This window comes from Lutra lutra, chromosome 5 (genome assembly GCF_902655055.1).
Source record: "Lutra lutra chromosome 5, mLutLut1.2, whole genome shotgun sequence".
Taxonomy (NCBI): Eukaryota; Metazoa; Chordata; class Mammalia; order Carnivora; family Mustelidae; genus Lutra; species Lutra lutra.
In genome coordinates, this window is record NC_062282.1 from 41,076,577 (window position 1) to 41,099,162 (window position 22,586).

The 22,586-nt window shown below is 37.4% G+C and overlaps 1 pseudogene; it reads left to right on the forward strand.

The window, feature by feature from the left end:
* Positions 1-358: 358 nt before the first annotated feature.
* On the forward strand, positions 359-7,092 carry LOC125099893 (serine protease inhibitor Kazal-type 9-like; annotated as a pseudogene).
* The last annotated feature ends 15,494 nt before the right edge of the window (positions 7,093-22,586 follow it).

The window sequence follows — 22,586 nt, forward strand, 5'->3', positions numbered from 1 at the left end:
AAAGATGAATATGTAGTAAAACCGGTGAAATTACTTAACTTCTGTCACTTCATTTTTCTCATCTGTAAAACAAAGAAAATGGTAATAACTATCCAATAGATTTACTATGAAGATTCAATGGTATAACAGATGTGAAAGCACTCAAACTCTCAAGTATGTAAAGAAATAAGGAAATAACAGATTAATTGGGTTTTATTATCTATTAAAATGTCATGAGCAACTATCTGATTTCACAATAAAAGAATTCCCATACTAGCAAATGTTTCTGACCTCTTCCCATGATTATGTTTCTGGAAATAGCTATCTCACAATTGAGGCAGAACTCTTGACAATATATAAGGCAAGACCCAAGTGGGCCGAGCAGACACTAGAAAGTCACTGGTTTTGCCACCATCTGACTGCGCTTGGCCACTTCAGCATCATGAAAGCAACAGCCTTTGCCTTGTTCTTGGCTCTGGCACTTATGACCATCTTCAGTAAGTATCTCCCTCATAACACCACCTCTGTCCTGATACCAACAGCTCATGTCATCTTCTGTTCACAGAATTCTGGGATATACAGAGCACATAGATAATAAGGGAAGCTTTTTGAAATGCATTTTTTGTCTCTACCAATAAATCACTAAATGATACCACCTTTGGGGCTGAGTTGACTTAAATGGTCAGCTAAGGGCAAATTCTTATCCATATAAATATTTATATTTGGTCAGTGTACATCCAGACTCTGCTTTGACTTGATATCTCTATTTATGGGTTTATGGGGACCTCATTTCTTTATAAAATTGTCCTATCAACTAAGAGTGGTGGAAAGGGAGGTGGGTAGGGGGATGGGATAACTGGGTGATGGGCATTAAGGAGGGCACATGATATAATGAGCACTGGCTGTTATACACAACTGATGAATCACTGAACACTACATCTGAAACCAATAATGTACTATATGTTGGCTAATTAATAAGAAAAGAGAGAAGAACCACATGGTCCTCTCAATTGATGTAGAAAAAGCATTTGACAAAATCCAGCATCCATTCCTGATTAAAACGCTTCAAAGTATAGGGATAGAGGGAACATTCCTGAACTTCATCAAATCTATCTATAAAAAACCCACAGCAAATATCATCCTCAATGGGAAAAAGCTTGCAGCCTTCCCGTTGAGATCAGGAACACGACAAGGATGCCCACTCTCACCACTCTTGTTCAACATAGTTTTAGAAGTCCTAGCAACAGCAATCAGACAACAAAGAGAAATAAAAGGTATCCAAATTGGCAATGAAGAAGTCAAACTCTCTCTCTTCACAGATGACATGATTCTTTATATGGAAAACCCAAAAGACTCCACCCCCAAACTACTAGAACTCATACAGTAGTTCAGTAACGTGGCAGGATACAAAGTCAACGTACAGAAATCAGTGGCTTTCTTATACACTAACAATGAAAATACAGAAAGGGAAATTCGAGAATCGATTCCATTTACTATAGCACCAAGAACCATAAGATACCTGGCAATAAACCTAACCAAAGAGGTAAAGGAACTGTACTCAAGGAACTACAGAACAGTCATGAAAGAAATTGAAGAAGACACAAAAAGATGAAGACCATTCCATGCTCTTGGATCGGTAGAATAAACATTGTTAAAATGTCTATACTGACTAGAGCAATCTATACTTTTAATGCCATTCCGATCAAAATTCCACTGGTATTTTTCAAAGAGCTGGAGCAAATAATCCTAAAATTTGTATGGAATCAGAAAAGACCCCGAATCGCTAAGGAAATGTTGAAAAACAAAAATAAAACTGGGGGCATCACGTTACCTGATTTCAAGCTTTACTACAAAGCCGTGATCACCAAGACAGCATGGTACTGGCATAAAAACAGACACATAGACCAGTGGAACAGAGTAGAGAGCCCAAATACGGACCCTCAACTCTATGGTCAATTAATCTTTGACAAAACAGGAAAAAATATACAGTGGAAAAAAGACAGTCTCTTCAATAAATGGTGCTGGAAAACTGGGCAGCTATATGTAGAAGAATGAAACTCGACCATTCTTTTACACCGTACACAAAGATAAACTCAAAATGGATAAAAGACCTCCACGTGAGACAGGAATCCATCAGAATCCTAGAGGAGAACATAGGCAGTAATCTCTTCGATATCAGCCACAGCAACTTCTTTCAAGATATGTCTCCAAAGGCAAAGGAAACAAAAGCCAAAATAAACTTTTGGGACTTCATCAAAATCAAAAGCTTCTGCACAGCAAAGGAAACAGTCAAGAAAACAAAGAGGCAACCCACGGAATGGGAGAAGATATTTGCAAATGACAGTACAGACAAAAGATTGATATCCAGGATCTATAGAGAACTCCTCAAACTCAACACACACAAAACAGATAATCATATCAAAAAATGGGCAGAAGATATGAACAGACACTTCTCCAATGAAGACATACAAATGGCTATCAGACACATGAAAAAATGTTCATCATCACTAGCCATCAGGGAGATTCAAATGAAAACCACATTGAGATACCACCTTACACCAGTTAGAATGGCCAAAATTAGCAAGACAGGAAACAACATGTGTTGGAGAGGATGTGGAGAAAGGGGAACCCTCTTACACTGTTGGTGGGAATGCAAGTTGCTGCAGCCTCTTTGGAGAACAGTGTGGCATTCCTCAAGAAATTAAAAATGAATTTAAATTAAAAAAAAAAAGCCTGTCCCATCCATTGTTTGGCAGCATGAGCTCTTATTATTTTTGCATTGAGTTGAAATTTGCTTCCTAAGAATTTTCAACTGCTGGTCCAGCTTCTGCCATATATGCCTCCTACACAATAGCAGACATTCCCTAGATATAAAACCACTTCTTTTTTCCAGTATTTTCTAAACTCTGATTATGAGGTAAGAAAGAACAAAATTCCTCATTATTATAGTAGCTTCTCCATGCTTTTGGCTATGCTCTAATCATATCCAAAAAAGAAAAAAAAAATCTATGCTGAGCTTCAATCTTTGATATTATATTGATACACAGTTCTGAAGAGAGTCTGATATTTTTGATAGGCTGAGAACTGAAACATAAATGAGAGATCATTTTTCAACACGATTAGGTTCTTCCAGAGTTTAATTTGGTTTCTCTTGTCTTTATTTTTCTTATAGATGTAGAATGTGCCACACGCCCTCAATAGGTCAGTACATCCATCTTGATATAAAAGTTTTACTTTTATATTTTATGTAATTTTAAAGCCAGTATCAACAAGGAAATATTTGCTACTATACACTAATTAAATTGCTACATGTTTGAAGATTTTTTAAGTATCAAAACTGATTTTGCTTTTAAAAACTCATTAAAAGATCTTTTTGAAATGGACGTAGTAGGACAAAATGGTTAGGCACCTAACATCCAAGTTATTATAAAGTCCTGGGTTTGAATTCCAGCTCCTTGATCATGTGGCCATGGACAACAATACTTGCCTCATAAGCTTATTGTGACGGTTAAAACCACAGTGTTTGAAGAGAGTTGAGCACTGTACCGGCACCAAAGAAGGACAAGTCATGACTCTTATAATGCTAAATGGGTCACCTCCATTTTTGTTCTTTATCTTAGGGAATGGATATTTTAATTTAACCTTCCCTTTATGACTCATATTAAGCAATAACTGTTGTTGAGAATATCTAGGTGTGGTAGTAAAAACTTTAAACCAGGAATCTAAGCTCAGTGGCTTTTCAGCAGTATGCCTGTGGGGCTCAGGCAGCTTCTTACACTTCTTTGAGTCTTTCATTTTATGTATTAAAGAGAATAAGAGGGTTAAGAGTGTGAATTTTGGAGTCAGACAGTCCTGAGTTCAAGCCATCCTTCACAATTAGTAGCTGCTTGAGAATGAAAACAGTTAATGAATATGAAGCCTTGGTCATTTCTTGGTCACACTGTGCATATGACTTAAGTCCTGACACTGGGGTTTGAGTAGGCAAGGAGAAGAAGTGAAATCATGCTGACATATACTCATCAAGGGGCACTGTCATTCCCATTCTCCAGTAGACTCCACTCGCCTCCGAGCGCCTTCTGCCATTTTATCATGTTTGCTAATCTTTGTATTGCCAGCCGTCAGCGCAATCCTAAAACTTAGAAAGTACCTGGCGTATGGCAAACAAAGGAATGAATAGATCAATTAATGGAACATAACTGAAGGGGAAGATGAATTTAACCTGAAGTTTCGGTATATTTCAGGCTACCCAAGTGGAGACATTCAACAATTAGTAACATATCACATGTGGAACTCTAAGTCAGAAAAACTGAAACGTAAACTCTTCTGTACAGAGCTAGAATTTGTGTAGTCCTGAACGTAGAGCCAAGGGATAAAACTAATAGCAAGTATTTTTGTAGTATTTTCCATGTCATGAAGTGCTAAGCATTTTACATATATCTTCTTGATTATTTATTTTTTACTTCAATCTTAAGATGTAGTTATTATCACCCTTATTTTGCAGGTAAAGAAACAAGGCTTAGAGAAGTAAAATGATGGTCTCAGGGTCATATAGTCAGGATTTGAAATGTGACATGTTTGACTCTTGCTCTCTATACTCTTCAATTCACTCATAGATGAAAACCCCAGAAAACCCCTATCTTGGTGATTGCAGACGTGCTCCTGCAGGGGCCTTCATGTTGGTTTTCCTCCTGGCATTTCCAACAGTGGTTCTCAACTACAGCAGTAAAATGCATGTGTCTGTCTATGCACTGAAGAAGTGTATAACACATGCTTTGCGACCAATAATTAATGGCAAAAGTTGCTAGTGATGTGCTAGTTCTTAAAACTATAGGAAGTATCCCTATAATCTCATACTTGCATTCAGGTAGAACTTAAGTGAAAGAGAGAAATAGCAGGATGTGTAGAAAACTAACGCCATGGGAATGATTACATCTGTGACTCTGCCATGTATGTTTTTTAAATTCAAATTTTAATTTTTAGACAAATTATTTGGTTACAAGCTACCATAAAGAAGTTTATCACTTGTGATTTTATATCTGATGTAAGAAATCTCTATACTTGACATATCTCAAAGGGGCTGGATGAGGACAATTAGAATAAGAAACTGGAAGCGCCTGGGTGGGTCAGTGGGTTAAGCCTCTGCCTTCGGCTAGGTCGTGATCTCAGGGTCCTGGGATCAAGCCCCTCAGCAGCGAGCCTGCTTCTTCCCCTTCTCTCCGCCTGCCTCTCTGCCTACTTGTGATCTCTCTCTCTCTCTGTCAAATAAATAAATATTTTTTTTAAAAAAAGAATAAGAAACTGATGATTTGAAAGCCCTCTAAACTTGCTTGGGAAATCCTAAATTCTGGGAAAAAAGATTTGGTTCAAGGCTTTTAATATGTATCTCCAGGTTGATTGCAGTAAATATAAGAAGTTACCACCAGGAAAAGAGGGAATTTGTTATGAAATATATGCACCAATTTGTGGATCTGATGGCAAAACTTACCCTAATGATTGCTTCTTTTGTCATGAAGTTCAGTAAGTGTTGAAATATTTTTATTTTCTATATTTAAGGTGTAATTAAGTGTTATGGCAAATATACCTCAATTAGAAGTTGTTTAGGGCACAACGAATATGCAAATATGAGAATTTAGGGTCTCTAGTGTCTTTGGATCTATACATATTCAGGCAGTAAGAATAAATCAAAGAACTAGAATCTCTAAGTTGGAAGGAAATTTGAGGGTCATCTAGTTCAATGTCCACATACTCGTTTACTGCTTGAACTCGCTCTACAAATAACTCAAGTCATCCCAGTGTGCAATTGATTATCTCCAGGGACAAGGAACATCCCTCCTCCTAGGCATGCCAGTCCACTTATCTGTCAGAACGAACTGTATCTATTGTTCATTTTAATAATTAAGTTTAGATGTATTAGAGCCCCCTAATTACTGGCACAAAAAGGGATAATATCTAAAAATTCTAAAGAAATTTTTGTTTCAGTATGATTTCTCAACAAAACATATATTGAAGCTCTAATAAAAATTAAATTTGAAAATCAAATAGCCAAATATAGCTTAAAGGTTACAAAATAAACACCTGAAAGATATGCTAGTACCAGTTTGAGAAATATAAGATGGTGCATGATACACCAGAATGTATAGAAACATACAGATCCTTTTTTAAAACATACATGAATGAAAACAAATACCCAATATTGATGACATATTGTTCTGGTTTGTTTTTTTAATCAGAAAAAAGTTTCTTTTTTTTAAAGATTTTATTTATTTGAGAGAGATAGAGACAGAGAGAACAGGAGCAGTGGGTGCGGGCATAGAGGGAGAGGGACAAGTGGACTCCCCACTGAGCATGGAGCCAGACACTGGGCTCGATCCTAGGACCCTGGAACCATGACCTGAGCCGAAGTCAGATGCTTAATCAACTAAGCTACCCAGGCACCCCAGAAAAAACTACCTTTATGAGAAATAGTATTTTTTGAAAAATGTAAAATGTGACATTTATGACGCAATCATTTATGAAAAAAAGGTTTCTAAATGTGCCTCCTTTAGATAAGAAATTCATTAAATATGTTTTCAGGGATATAAACTGATTATGATGTATTGTGAGCATCGTCCTTCCATAACCAGCACCAGTTGCTAAAATATTTCTAAATTGCAGTCACTCCCTCCCCATTTTTTTTTAAAAGATCTTATTTATTTATTTGAGTAGAGAGAAAACCAGAGAGAGAGAACACAAGGAGGGAGAGGGGGTAGAGGGAGAGGGAGAAGTTGGCTCCCCACTGAGCAGGGAGACAGATTCAGATGGGAATCCCAGGACCCTGAGATCATGATCTGGGCCGAAGGCAGCCCTTAACAGACATGAGTGACCCAGGTGCCCCCAGTCACTCCCTCCTTTTAAAAACATCACTGAGTGGACCAACTTGAGTACCTTGTGGGGGGTGGGTTCATTAGGGAATGCTAATTAGTTCCGGATGCTAATAAAATGCCTATGGCCTCAGCAATTTTCATTTGTTGCTATTTTCTCTCCACAGAAAAACTAACAACAAACTTAAATTTGAACATTTTGGAAATTGTTGAATCTAACTTTAAATCTCCCATATAACCTGTGCTGCATTGCCTAATCTTGTCACCATCATGTCCAGATTTCTTTGTAGAATAAAGGAGACCTACATGAAATAAACATATGTCTGACTCTTTTTGTTTAGGAGTAGAATCTTCCAGATTTGTTTCACTTTTGGGTGATATCTAAGGGACCACCTTAGGGCCACATCCTAAAAGAAAAGGGTTAACTAAGACCAGAAGCAGGAACCAGAAAATCAAAGGACCTGAATCTGATGCCTTCTTTTTGCCCAGGCTAGGAAAACACCTCCTGTGCATAACTTAGTTTTTGTGAATTCCTGAAACATGAACGGAAAAAAATGGGAATTTTCAAGTACAAGAATCAGGAAATACTGTTTTGCTAGATGTTTCTTATCTTTAAGGCATGAAAGCTGTCCTAGATTGAGACGGCTCTTTATTTTCTACCAGAATACATGTTTGTGAAATTTGGTTGGTCAAACGTGCCCAGTAAAGTTATGTAAATTCCCATGAATTAGTTGATGTCTTCCATGCATTTTCCCCCTAAAGTTTTTTTTAAATTTAGACTCAATTAGCTAATATATAATACACAATTTTTTAATTAAAAATTTTTTTTACATAATTAGTTTTTGATAGAGTGTTCATTGATTCATCACTTGTGTATAACACCCAGTGTTCATCTCATCACGTGCCCTCCTTAATACCTGTCACCAAGTTACCCCATCTCCCCACCTTCCTCCCTTTCTGCGACCCTCAGTTTGTTTCCCAGAATCATAAGTCTCTCATGGTTTATCTCCCTCTCTTATTTCTTCCCATTCAGTTTTCTCTCCCTTCCCCTATGGTCCTCTGTGCTATTTCTAATATTCCACATATGAGGGAAACCATATGATAATTGTTTTTCTCTGATTGACTTATCCTGCTAAAGTTTGGTCTCAGATCTAGGATCTGAAACTTATCTGATCTCACTATTTATTATATGTTTCAAAAACATATTATTTGATGTTCCAAATATCCTATTATCTGTTCCAAAGAACAGAGAGGATGCCTTGCACATCTTTGTAATACATTTGTGCATCTCTGCAAGTAACATATATCTATTACTGCCTAGTTGTTGTTAGTATCTGTGATAGGATTTGGAGCATACAATGGTAAATAGAATAGACTTGATCTTGCCCTCTTGGAGCTTATATTCTGCAGAAGAATTTGCCGTGCTTGGTATAGCATCTTGTAGAGAACTGATATTACACAAATATGTTTAACAACATTGAATCAAGGTTGAGCAATATTTCAACTGGATTATACCAGCACATTATGCATACATATAACATATGAAAATCTAACTATATATTCTCCGCAAAGAGGGAGAAAGAGAAAATAGAAATCCTTTTCAGCTGGGTGCCTGGGTGGCTCAATGGGTTAAAACCTCTGCCTTTGGCTCAGGTGATGGTCTCAGGGTCCTGATATAGACCCCCACATGGGGCTCTCTGCTCAGGAGGGAGCCTGCTTCCCTTCCTCTCTCTCTGCCTGCCTCTCTGCCTACTTGTGATCTCTCTCTGTCAAATAAATAAATAAAATCTTTTAAAAAAAATCCTTTTGAGCTGTGTTTTTGTCTCACAATCAATTAGAGATTCAGACACCAAGACTGGCCACAAAATGACCTGTGCTAATTTCCAAAGAATTCAAGTAGAATGGTGTGCTCTGGGTGGTTTATTTTCTTTTGTTTTCTCTTTCACTTTTTGTTGTGGCTGTTGTTTCCTGAATGATGCAAGACCATCATCACTTGGACTACTTAAAAGCACTCTTCAAAGAAACTTTTTAAAGAAATAGAATATATTGACTTGGACTTCGTCTTTTCACCAAATATTAAACATCCACTCTTTGCTAGATGCTAGAAATGCATCAATGAACACACAAATATAAAAATTCATCCTTTCTTTGTGAAGCTTTAAGTTTACATAGGCAGAATAATATTAATGAAATATCAAATGCATATATATATATATATATATATATATATATATATATAAAGTTATATATATATGAAGTTAGACTAACTAGGGCCATCAGGAAAGACCTTCCAAGGCCTTCCTGAGGTGATTGATAACCAGAAACCAAATAATGGGTAGAAGTCAGGCAAAGGAAAATGGAGGCAGGAGTGGAGATGAGTGGAAGGAGGAGGCAACAGCCATGGGATTAAGAAGCATCATTCCAAGCACAGGGAGCAGCAGGAGACAGCAACATAACAAACTAGCACAGTTATTGGCCAGTTCATGTTTTTCAGTCACTCTCCCAAGCCTCCCTACTATCCACTGCCCACAGTTCATTTCCAACTGTCTCCAGAAGGATAGTTCTCAAACACAAATCTTACCTTGTCATCTCCTTGCTAAAATTACTTCAGTGAGTTTCTCACTGTCTATAAGTCCATGAGTGCTGGCCACTTCTCTCTCCAGCCTCATCTCTCTCCGTTCCACATTATGAAACAGACGGGTGACCACTCTCAGAACCCTCCACGCACTTTGCAATTGTGCACGTCCTGGTCCCTCTTCCTCCAATTCTCTTTCCCACTTCTCCATCTCACCAATTACTGCTCATTAAAAAGATTATCCCTAATGCTCTCTTCACTAAAAAGCTCCTATGTATTCTCTAATGAGCATCTCCTATGTATTCATTCATTCATATAATCCTCCCAAATTATCAAGCATCATAGTATATCCTCATTAATTTGTAAGCATCTGTTTCTTTTGCTATATTATGAGATCATAGCTGGCATGCTACAGGTATTTGATGAATGTTTAATAAATTAACTGAATTAAATTAAGATGAATTGAATTTGACTTCTATCAACAAGTAAGCAAGGAAACCGTGGTGTCTTATCCCAGATAACCCTGAAATCAGATGTCACCTCCTGATCTAACTCTGGCACTGGAATATATCGCATCTGTTTGCATCTGCACCAACCCAAACTCCGAATGCTTCTTCAAGTACCTATATAAAGAATCCATAGATATACAAATAAGAGAGAGTGATGACTGCTTTTCCAGAGTTGAGGCAGTGGCTTAAATGGCACTCGCCTACAGCCTAACGCTCCCCATTGCATTTCTATCCTCTATAGTCATCTCTTGCAACACCATTCTGCAAATCCTTGTTATTTGTAACATGAAGAGGAAACTGACATAAAAATTTAAAGATGTACAAATAAAAGAAAAACAATTAAATCCATTGCTAAAATCTGTTGCTAGAACTGAGGCCTACTCACATTCTAAGAAATCTCATTATGTTTCATTGTTAATTAGCTCTTTCTTATAGTTCAGCAAAGCAAGCACTACTACAGCCAATAAACCAGTCCTTCTAGAACAGGTAACTCCTGTCCTTCTGGGAAATCAAAGGGAAGATGAAGCATTGACTGTGGAATTTTAATTGACAATAATAGTACAGATCAAGGAAGCAAAAGCCAGATCTACAAAAACATTCCTTAACAAAACCTATCCGCAGGGACACATCCTGAAAACTTTTCAGAATTTCTTAAGAAAAGGAACTCTGAGTCAACTGAAGCTAAGCCTTTTATGAGCGCCTGCTGAAACGCTGGAAGAGAACTACTGAGGTTGTGACAGATGCCTCTAGGGATCCGAGGAAACTATCTGATAGTTTCACTTGCCAGACTCTTAGGCGCTGATTTCCTAGGATGTGAGTCATTTGATGCTCAAAAATAGGCTCTGTGGTTAAAATAACGAAGCCTGGGAGCAGCCCAGCCCTGTATGAATGACTCATCAAAGAGTAAGCCTGGCTTCTGGGTTTCATTCTTCTTCTGCCCCATTGTTCCTGAATCTCATTCCATAAGCCCAAGACCCCTGTTCTGACCAAGGCAGCTTCTCCAGCCTGAGGCCTGCTCTGTAACCTGTACAGCAGCCAAGCCGTCTGGGCTTGTACTTCTAGCCTGTGCTCTTGCTGCTCTTGCCTTCTCCACTCTGCCTGTTCCAGAAATGGAGCCCAGTGGCAGGCACCCCAAAATATTGGTGGACATCTGTTACATTGGTCACATCCCTGGTTGCCCTGTCTGTTTGGGCTGCCTATCGGGGCTCTGGTTCTTTCTTGTTTATCTATGGGGCCCACGGATTTCCTGAACCACCATCTGTTTGCTGCCATACCCTTTAGATATTACCATGTCTTCCATGTCAGGTGAAATTATTCATGAAATTTCTATAACATAATGGTTAAGATGGTGATCTTTTGGCAATATATATGATTATCGAATCTTTATGTTGACTATCTAAAACTAATACAATGTTATATGTCAATTATAGCTCAATTTTGTAAAATTTTCAGAAAATGAAGAAAGAAAACCCTAAGGAAATTAAAAAAAACAAAACAAAACAAACAAACAAACAAAAAACAAGGGGGCGTTGGGAATAGAAAGCCCTGGGATTAAATCCAGATTTGCCACTTCCGAGTAACCTTGAGTTACTGGTTGAACCTGAGTTTCAGTTCCTGCATTTCAGAGTGGGGACAGTTCCTTATGGACTGGTGTGAATCAACCTATACACACAATACATCATACTGTGCTTGGCACATAATTAGCAAACAGTAAATCAAGGATTTTGAAAACAGTAACAACAAAAATCTATAGTCACCCTAACCTTGTCTCCTAAGCACAATGGATAGGTTCTGGCTTTTCCTTGTCTTCTCCCCAATTCCACCCTAACACAAGCCCACCCCTGCCTAACCCCTGCCTGAGCTGGTCCTGAGAGAACACTATGAACCTTCTGTTAGAGGAGACCATCACTGTTAGAGCCACAGAAGGCAACAGAGTGGTTTGACCACAATGAAAATATACTCCCACTGGAGACTTGGGGAAGTTTTTTAAGTTATCCTCATTTTTGGTTTAAAAAAAAGAAAGGAAGAAAGAGAAAGAAAAAATATGTGTATTTTGGTTTGGAGCCCCCTGAGAACAGGGGATTGGGTCCGTTTATCTTTATGTCCAAAATGGATATTTATTTTTTTTTTCCATTGCCTGATATATACTAGGCAGCCTGACATATATACATAATTTTTAAACTATTAAGGAAAAAAAATGAAAACAAACTTAGGTTAAATATATTCAAAGCCATGTATTGAACATCTTAATGCCATTACGAGTGCCACACTAAATTCTACATTGCCTGCAAATAACAAGAGAAAACAGTGTTATTTAGCAAAGGGCAGAGAACAGAAGAACAAACTTAATTCCTCACAGCCGGAGAAATGTTTCTAATCTATGGTTGCATGAGGGTCTTTGCCAGAGGAGAGGAAGATGGGGGTGTAGTAAGGTGGGAACTGGCAGCCTGAGTTAGAGCAAAAAATGGGAGTTAGGGAGGAGGCACATAAAAGCTTTTGAAGACAGAACTTGGGCTGTTTCTTAAACTGTCTAATAGACATATGAGCATTTATGTTGCTATTAGCATTTAAACTGTACATGTGTATTATATACACTCTTTTGTATATATGGCATATGACAAAATAGAGAAAAGATAAGAAGGTGGGTAAGGAGAGAAGAAGTTGGTTTTCTCTGGTATCAATTTGAATTTGAGCTCTGCTAAGTGAAAAGTATCAATATGTTTGCCTTTATGGCATTCTCTTCCCTCTCCAGTATCTAGAGGCCTCTTTGACATGCTTTCCTCAAGAACAGAGACTTAACTCTTCTAAAATAGAGCTAAACGGAGCAGGAAACTAGTCCACATAGGGGCCCAGATTATAGAGGGAGGAATACAGGGTGGGGTAGGGCATTATGTCACTCAACTGACCAGAACAGTTCCACTTTCTCATTGAAACCTCCCATGAAGAACAAAGCACAGAATCAAGTGAATCTTGTGACAGAAACCATTGTTAAAAAAAAAAAAAAAAAAAGACGTCAAATACTGAACCAGAGATTCAGAGATTTCTGGATATCATAGACCATTAAATTTCTTTTTAATAATTATTTATTGCAAAATAAAGTAAAAAAAAAAAAAACAATAAAAATCCAACACAAAAAAATCATCCACAATTTTCAGGAAACCTCTCATCACTTTTCCCATACAGCATGACACAGTTTCCATTTGGCAGTAATATCATAAATGCAATTTTGTATTCCATTTTGCTTAATGTTATGCCAAAAGAATATTTAATTTTTTCTTTTGTCTTTTTATTTCTTTTCCCCCTAATCTCTTGAAATAACTAGCATACACAGTAACCTAAAAAAAAAAAAAAGTAACTATTGGGAGACTAATAAAGGGTTGCTTTTTTTTTTTTTTACCATAGGTTCCGTATTCATTAACTTAGTTTATCTTTACAATATCACTATGCAGTTGAAGCTATAACATGATTTTACAAATAAATAAATTGAGATGTTTAAGATCGCTTAACCAAAATCACAGGGCTAATACATAAAGAGGGAACATTTTGTACACTATTTAACGTGTCCTGGCCAATATTGATGTCATAATACCTTATCTCTTAACTATTTTTACAGTGTATATCCCAGCTTACTTCTTATTCTCCTGCTTTACGCTAACAACCAAACGAGAGCCACTACAGGGCACTATATTATATACTCTCCATAGTGAGAATTTACGCACCATAGAGCAATTACTGTCAACAACGCAGTTATCTACTAGACTATCTAGATGGGTTACTTACAGTAGGATCAGTCACAAAGAAACAGAAGAATATCCATTTTTTTTATATAAAACTTTAGTAAAAATTATAACCTATTTTATTTTTAAATTTGTTTATTTGAGAGAGAGAGAGAGAGAGAGAGAGAGCGTGTGTATGGAGGGGGGCCAGAAGGAGAGGGAGAGAGAATCTCAAGCAGACTCTCTGCTGAGGAGGGAGCCCGATGTAGGGATTAATACCACATCCCTGAGATCATGACCTGAGTCGAAATCAAGAGTCAGATGCCCCACTGACTAAGCCACCCAGGCATCCCTAATCTACTGTCATAATTACTTTATAACATGAAATGATAGTTGTAATCATATACTGTTTTTATTACTAAATCGTTCTTATTTTTCCCCAAAAGTCTAAACTGAACCAAGTAGTAGCATTTAAGAACAACTCAAGAAGACCAGGGGTCTTTAAATGTTATTGTAAGGAAGACTAGAAAGCTCTTGGGGTTGCCTGAGCAGCTTGAAAGCAGGCACAGGTCAGAACCTTCTACTCCTTCTTCAATTCAGATATACTTCTCTTTTATTTATTTCTTATATTGGGCAACAGTAAGATTTCCTGGCTCCTCCACTGGATACCTCTTTGAACTTGGGCAAGTTTTGAATTTCTCTGGCTTATCCTCTCTTCCTCATTGGTTATGTTAGGATTCTGTTTACCCACCTAGTAGACTTTTTGCAGGGATTATAAGTTCACGGATAATATGTTCTTAGAATGTTCATGGCATAGTACATAATAATAACATATAATAAACTCAATAAGAATTATTATTATAGTTAAAAAATATAAAACACTGATGGTTACAATCCTTATGCTCAATGCAGAAATTGCCTTTATAGGCATCCTAAAATGTATTCATGCAGCTTCTTCTTGAACCTGTTGAGTGGGAAGGCCATTATTAATGGGGGACTCTATTAAAACTTATTTTTATCAAGCTTAGATTTATGCCATATTATTTACCCCCTTATCTGTCCTAAATATAGCCCTTGAAGACACAGAGAAAAACTGTAATTGAGAACTCTTTCAGAATTTTTAAGACAGTTCTTTATACTTTCTGAGTTTACTAATATTAGTTGAAGAAAACGTTGGACCATGTCCTATACTAAATGCTTTACATCATAAACTCATTTAATTCATAAACAACCCTAGTACTAAATTTATGAGACTATAAGCAAGGTATTTATAGTGTTTACCATGGTAAATCTAGCACTTAATTTATTTCTAGGGCATGATCAGAGCTCAGAAGAAGAAAAAAAGAGAGAATTAAGTTAGTGAATGAATCTGTTTTCCCACTTAAGAAAAATAAAGTTCAGTGAAGACTGATATGTAGTCCAACACTAGTAGGAAATGGCAGAGTTATGAATGACAAGAGCTCTGTTTGACCCGTTCTTAAACAATTAAGCACTATGTTCCCTAGGCAGTATCATAATCCCTATCTCCAGAGCAGCCCATCGGGACAGATTTTGGCTGTTTTTAATTACTCACAGAGAGATAAATGTGAGCTCTCTGCTGCACAGCCTTTCCAGGCCAAGGGCACTATGTCCATTGGTGTTGTAGAGAATGCCTGCTAGCCCGTGAACGCCAAAGGCAAGGGGAGCTGCCAGTGTCACAGGCACAGAGCCATAGAGTGGTTCCTTGAAATCATCATTTTGCATAGTTAAGTCCTGGTAGCATTTAGCAAGAAGCATATATGAAGAATGTTTCATTTTGTTAAGTTACTGCCTAATATTAGGCACTATAAGAAGTTCAAGAGCTGCTCACCCCTTTGGACAATGGTGGTGCAGTTGATGGTATCATTAGCTAAGTATGCCCCCTGATACTGAATGCAATGGAGGTCTCTAGCTCTTGGCCATCAAACTTTACTTGGCTTCTAAAGGTTAGTCTTATTTGGAGACAAAGCCATCATGGACAAAGCACAGGAAAAGCCCAGCTTCGCACCACTGTATTCCTAAGATACCCACATGTACCGTCATTCTCAGTTTGAGGAAGCCGGTGATCTTCCCCTCAGGAAGCTTGAATAAGTAGATTCCAACTGAGAACAGGTATATTCCCAATATATATCCAGCTAACTTTCCCATTAGCTCTACTTATACCATAAAATCTGGGGCTCCCAAGAAATCATACATCACTGTAGAGCATGGCTTATTGCATAAGTCTTGCCAACCAAGACCAGTGAATGGATTCCTCTGTTCTGTGTCCAGTCTGGAAACAAATCTGGCAGACTTTCAGTTGAAGAGAACTCTGGGGTTAAGACAGCTGCTGCTGATAGCTATACTGATCACTGCATCAGACTCACATGAAAATGACTCTATTGCAAAAAAAAAAAAAAAAAAAGAGTACTGAACTAAGGAACCTATCTTTAAAATTTATTTTAAACATTTACAGTTCTGAGATCTTAGACAACTTATTAACCTCACTAAGACCCAGTTTCCTCCTCTATAAAATAAAGAAGATGGCAATACCTACCTCAGACACATATGTGAATCATGTAACATAGTATATATGAAAGCATTAGGAATTGTTTATGTGTCATCCAAATGTAAATTAGCATTAATTTAGGCTATATTATGTAATCCTGTCACACGGAAACTCTTCCCATGATTCACTGCATCTTTTAAACCTGTTCTAGGGCACTGCTCTGGGAAGCAGCCATTTGTTAATAAAGATGACACATCTGGCTAGGATATAATGCAAGACTCAGTGGGCTAGGCTTATAATAGCAGGTCACTTCTCTTGACTCCACCTTACTGTCCTTGGCTGCTTTTAGCAGCATGGGAGCAATAGCTCCTTATGATCCTAGAAACTGTGCTTAGGAAATTCTGAGATTTTTTTCATCTTAAGGATAAGCAAGTCTGTTTTTGTTTTAATGCATTTTCTTCTCCATTGAGGAATCACTGAATCACATAATCTCAGTGTTGGAGGGTCCATAAAGCTCATCTAATCCAAATGTAAGAAAGCTTCCTGTGAGATCTCGGAGAAGAAATCATCATCTAGGTTCTGCTTTGATGCAAAAACTCTCTTGCTAAAAAGATAGTCCATTCTTGACCTATTCGAGTCAATAGAATATTCTTACTTCATTGGGTAGAAATCAACACTGACTCCACTTGTCATTTATGACTGACAGAAGATTTAAAGAATATAAAAATAGATAATTTGTCTATTCCATATTTATGAAGTACTGAATATGGCCTAGCATCATTTAACAAACAAATTCTATTATGATCCTCTTTCCAGTCTCAGGCCTTCTTTCTTATACTCCATTCTCACCCCAGAAGAGCAATCATAGCATCACCACTCTTGCTGAGTGAGTCTAAACTGATCATTAGCTTGATTTGAAGCCTTGATGGGAACCCCATATCAGCCAGCAACAGATGAAGAACCAAAACAAAAAATCAGATCTTTCTCCCTCCAAAACTGGTTTTGATTAAGGAAAATGGCCATTTTACAACATGTGGTATAGAATTACTACTCTTACATAATCTCAAAATTGGGATGAATTTTTCTCTCTCAAAATTAAAAGCTCTTCCATACATCTTTTAATATGTAAAAGATGTAATTTAGAAACATCTATCTAAAATCATCAGAGATAAAGCCGAAATGCCACACAATTTTGTTAGGTACCTTGAGTATTTACCTTATTAAGTGTCAAAGCTGGTTTTAAGAATTTTAGATTCAAACCATTATTAAATAGAGTTAATGGAGCATAATGTCAAAGTGCACTGGCCTTAGAGTCAGAAAGAATTCTGTTAGTTCCCAGCTTTGTTGCTGTCTGACCAGGACATGTCACTTTAATTTTCTGGATATTCTGGACCTTGACAATATACAATGAGAATAATTTAAACAATGAGAATAATTATAATACCTACCTCATTGAATTGCTGTGAGCATAAATGCCATAATTTTTGCAAAGGGCTATAAACAGCCCTTTGTACATAGTAAGAATTCTAAGACATTTAGCTAGTATTATTATAAAATGCCATGTTTCTTTACTTATTCATCAGGGAATGAAGAATGTGGTCTAACCTCTTCATTTTGATTCAGAATGAAAATTATTAATATTCCTTAGAGACTTCTCATACATGGTAATAAAAATTTTCAACTAATGGGTAGGCAATGTAAGTGACACTCTAAATTCTCTTGGAGGTTATGCTTCATAAGTGAAAGAGAATAATAAATCGGCATAGACGTGAAGAAGATGTACTTTGAAGTCACAGACTTGGGTTTCAGTAATAGGCTCATCAATTACTAGTTATATGATCTTGGAAAATATACTTAACTTTTTTCTGTTTCTGTCTCCTTTTTTAAAGGAAATGTTAATAGGGTCTACCTCAAAAGAGTGCAAGAGTTAAAAGGTAAACCTCAGGGTCCTCAGGTTTCAGGCAAGTAGGGAGGAGTTCCATACAGCAAATGACATACATGTCACTTTGCCTTCCTATGAAGCATGTAGGCTGATATGACACAAAAGGGTGACAGAAGAGTGTGAGATGATTAGGTGAGCCGATCTTGTGGGGAAAAAAAAAAAGGGATTTGCTGAGTAAACAGTTGAGAGGCAGTGGAGTACATGATGTAGACATCAAAATATATCACCCTGACTTGGATGGAGTGAAAAGTTCACTGGACATAAAGCAAGCAGTATGTGGCTGAGGGGAAAGGATGGAATTTGGGTGGTCTCTGAGGCTACGGAGGTGCTCCAGGGTAGCACAGACCAATATGTGCAGTGTTGAGCCACGCAGCCTCTATCCTGCAAGGACTGGCATGGCATCATAAGCAGGCACTATAGGGGCGCCTGGGTGGCTCAGTGGGTTAAGCCGCTGCCTTCGGCTCAGGTCATGATCTCAGGGTCTTGGGATCGAGTCCCGCATCGGGCTCTCTGCTCGGCAGGGAGCCTCCTTCCCTCTCTCTCTCTCTCTCTCTGCCTGCCTCTCTGTCTACTTGTGATCTCTCTCTGTCAAATAAATAAATAAAATCTTAAAAAAAAAGAAAAAATAAGCAGGCACTATCTAAGCAGACCTGTGCTTCAGAAAAATCACTTTCCAAGCAAGAATGCCAGAAGGAGTGAAAATTATTACAGCAAATATGTAAAGACCTTTCTATCTGCCAGCTACTCATCTAGGTGCTTTGTGTATATAAACTCACTTAATATTATTAACTATAGGAAATAGGTACTTCTGCCCCCATTTTGCAGATGGAAAGGGCATTGGATTCAGAGTCAAAAGATGGATTAAGGACTGACTGTGCCATGGACTTTGCGCCAGTTACCTCAGCTTTTGGAGTCAGAAGTTCTCATCAGTTGGCAAAAAAGCAAACAGAAGTAACTGTACTTCATTGAGTTGAAGAGAGGGTCCTGTCAGAACATACATGATGGGAAACTGTGGTGGGAAGGACACTGGTGCTCATGTCATCTTAAGAGTGCTGGCCTCGAATCCACCTCAGCTTATGATCAGAAATCAGTCACTCATCATCTCAGAATGGCTTCCACCTTTTTAAAATGGGAGTAATAGATAGGCCCATGTGTAATACTTGGGGGACCAGGGGAAGAACTTCCTTTTGCATAGGCTTAAATATGGTACCAGTAATACTTACTTTTCAAGAGTAATACAATTAAATATCACCTCACATCTGTCAGAATGGCTAAAATCAAAACAACACAAGAAATGAAAGGTGTTGGCAAGGATGTGGAGAAAGGGAAACCCTTTTACACTGTTGGTGGGCATGCAAACTGGTATAACCGCTCTTTGTAAACAGTATGGAGGTTCATTAAATGTTAAAAATAGAACTACCCTACTACCCAGCAATTTCACTACTAGGCGTTTACCCAAAAGATACAAAAATACAGATTTGAAGGAATACATGCCCCCAATTGTTAACAGCAGCATTATCTACAAAAGCCAAACTATGGAAACAGCCCAAGTATCCACTGACTGATGAATGGATAAAGAAGACATGGTACATATAGGTAATATACGTGTATGTAATATGTATATATAATATATATATATGTAATGGAATATTATTCATCCATTAAAAAGAATGAAATCTTGCCATTTGCAACAACATGGATGAACCTAGCAAGTATTACGCTAAATGAAATAAGTCAGAGGAAAACAAATGTCATATGATTTCACTCATATGTGTAATTTAAGAAACAAACAAACAAACAAAAAAACAACAAGCAAAGGGAAAAACAAAAGAGAGAGAGAGAGACAAACCAAGAAACAGACTCTTAACTACAGAGAACAAACTGGTCACCAGAGGGGAGGTGGTGTGGGGGGATGGGTGAAACAGGTGATATGGATGAAGGAGGGCACTTGTGATGAGCACCAAATAATGTATGGAACTGCTGAATCACTATTGTACACCTGAAACTAATATTACACTATATGTTAACTAATTGGAATTTGAATAAAAACTTAAAAAAAAACTATTATAAGAATTAAAAGATATCATATAGAAGGGAAGCACCCAGAACATGTAACAATGTTAAAAATGTTAAATTATATAAATGTTATTGTAGCTGCTAGTTATTATTATTAATATTAGATTATCATTATTGTTATTAGAATGTGCTTGGAAAATCACTAGTAGTTGTAGGAACATGGGTAGTATTTGGTTATCCTGCCTCCTTTTGCCCCTATAAAACACTGAAAGGCCTTGTCATCAGTTATTGTATCAAGGAGAACGTATACATTTTAGGCTGTGAGTTTAAATAAGCTCTTCTGGGCTTAAGTATTTTAAAATCCATACCAGCAGCCTAGGGAGTACTCCTGAGGGGTTTGAGGTCTTGTACCCCAGTTTCCACTTTCTGGTTCTAAACTTTCTTTTCCTAAATGAAGCCTTCTCTCAGCTCAGCAAATATTTCTAGCATGCTTTTACCATCTTAAATCACTCAGCAGTAATCAAGGTGAATTCTCTTACTTGAATACGATGCAAGTATAGGAGGCCAGGCTGGCAGTGCGAGATCATCTGTCTTGATTCCATTCCACTGTCCTCAGTCATTTCAGCCCCACAAGCACAGCACTTGCCTCTTGCCTTTTGTCCTTGCCTTTGCCTCTGGATCCACCTTTCTCTGGTGTTCTTGTTCTTACCCCAGGCAACAGCAGCCCCCAGGACTGTCTTCTGCCCAGAGGATTCTGAGATACTGTCACCTCACAGATGAGTGGATATATTCTTCTCCTGAAAGACGTTATGACAACACATTTTTATAAATATTGGGAAATTCCATTGTTTGACATGTCAAATGTTTAGAAAATTGTTTGCTCATAATCTCTTAATCAGCACTTATTCACACATCATGTGCCAGGTGCTGGGTGGGGGGCAATGATGAGTAAGATTATTTTTGTCCTCAGTGAACACTTTATGTTGAGCCAAAAAGTTACAAAACATAGTGGTTAAGTTGGTGAGCTCTGGAGTCTGTTTTCCCAGGTTTAAATTCAGCCAATCGTACTAACAAAATTTCAGGTATAAGATGCTAAGCGCTGAGGTTCTAATGTAAAACATGGTGATTATGGTGGAAAACACTGTACTGTATAATAGAAATTTGTTAAGAGTGGAACTTAACTGTTCTCACCAAAAACGAAAACAGTAACAAAAAAACCTCCAAGGATAACTATGTGATGGATGTGTTAACTAACTAGATGGGGAAAACCCTTTCCCAATATAAATGTACATCAAATCATCACAGTGTACACTTCAAATATTTTACAATTTTAAAATAAAATCTTAAAAAATGTCCTGGCAAATACCTTATGATTTTGTCAGTCAATTAATGTAAAAATAATTATATTTGTATAATATAATTGTGGTTAAACTGACTTAGCAGGGTTCTTACAAAAACAAAGTTATACAAGCAATTGCCCACATGGCCCTAGGAGATCAGGAGCCTGATTAAAAGTTAGTCAAGCAAAGAATCTTGGTCACACTGTAGAAAGAATGATCTGTTCTAAGATAGTCCATCTTTATTATTCAAACTCCTAGTGCTTAGGAGAACTCGGTATTCCTGGGAAATGTGAGAACTGATCATATTTTTAGGATAACACACCCTTCCTTAAGAGTTAAACTTCATGTCTTTGTTTAGTAGCAATCTGAACTAAGCCCTATTTCACCTGGTAATAACACAATCTTCAATACAGAATTATTGATTTTTCATGATCTCTGGGTCTCTGCCTTATCATGCAATCCAAGTATTATAACAAAAATCACACATAATAGACTTGAGTTTCCATATATACATCCTGGCTATTTCTTTAATATACTTTATGTTAAATATAATAGTAGATGTTATGACTAGGAAAGTAGGAATGGCTGTTGCAATAAAAAAGGATAAAAAGATTGCTCTACTAAGACAGAAAAATTGCCATTAGGCAGTAAAGGAAGAAGAGACCCAGAAAATTAGCCCTTTAGTATAAAACTGTGGTATCCTAATCCACTGGTTCTCAGGTGCAGAGGTGAATCAGACTCTACTATGCAGTGTGTGTGTGTGTGTGTGTGTGTGTGTGTGTGTGTGTGTGTGTGTGTGTATTATCTGAGTCATACTCTGGACCTACTGAATTAGAATCTTTGGGTGGGAGGGAGTAGGTGTTAAAGACAGACATGTAAATTTTTAAAAGTTCTCCAGAATTACTCACTCTAAGTTAATCTTTTTCACATTTGTTTCTTCTTGCTAGTTAAAAAAGCAGAATGTACTTCTCTGGAACCCAGAGATAATTTAACAATCAAACAAATCAGTGTTAAATTATCATATCATAATCATACCACAGCCCTATAGCCTATTACAAATGAAATATTTTGGCCTGCAGAGTATTCTTGGTCTTCGGTGACCCAGTGACTTTGTCCTTGGTGTCACATGTAAACAAATCATTT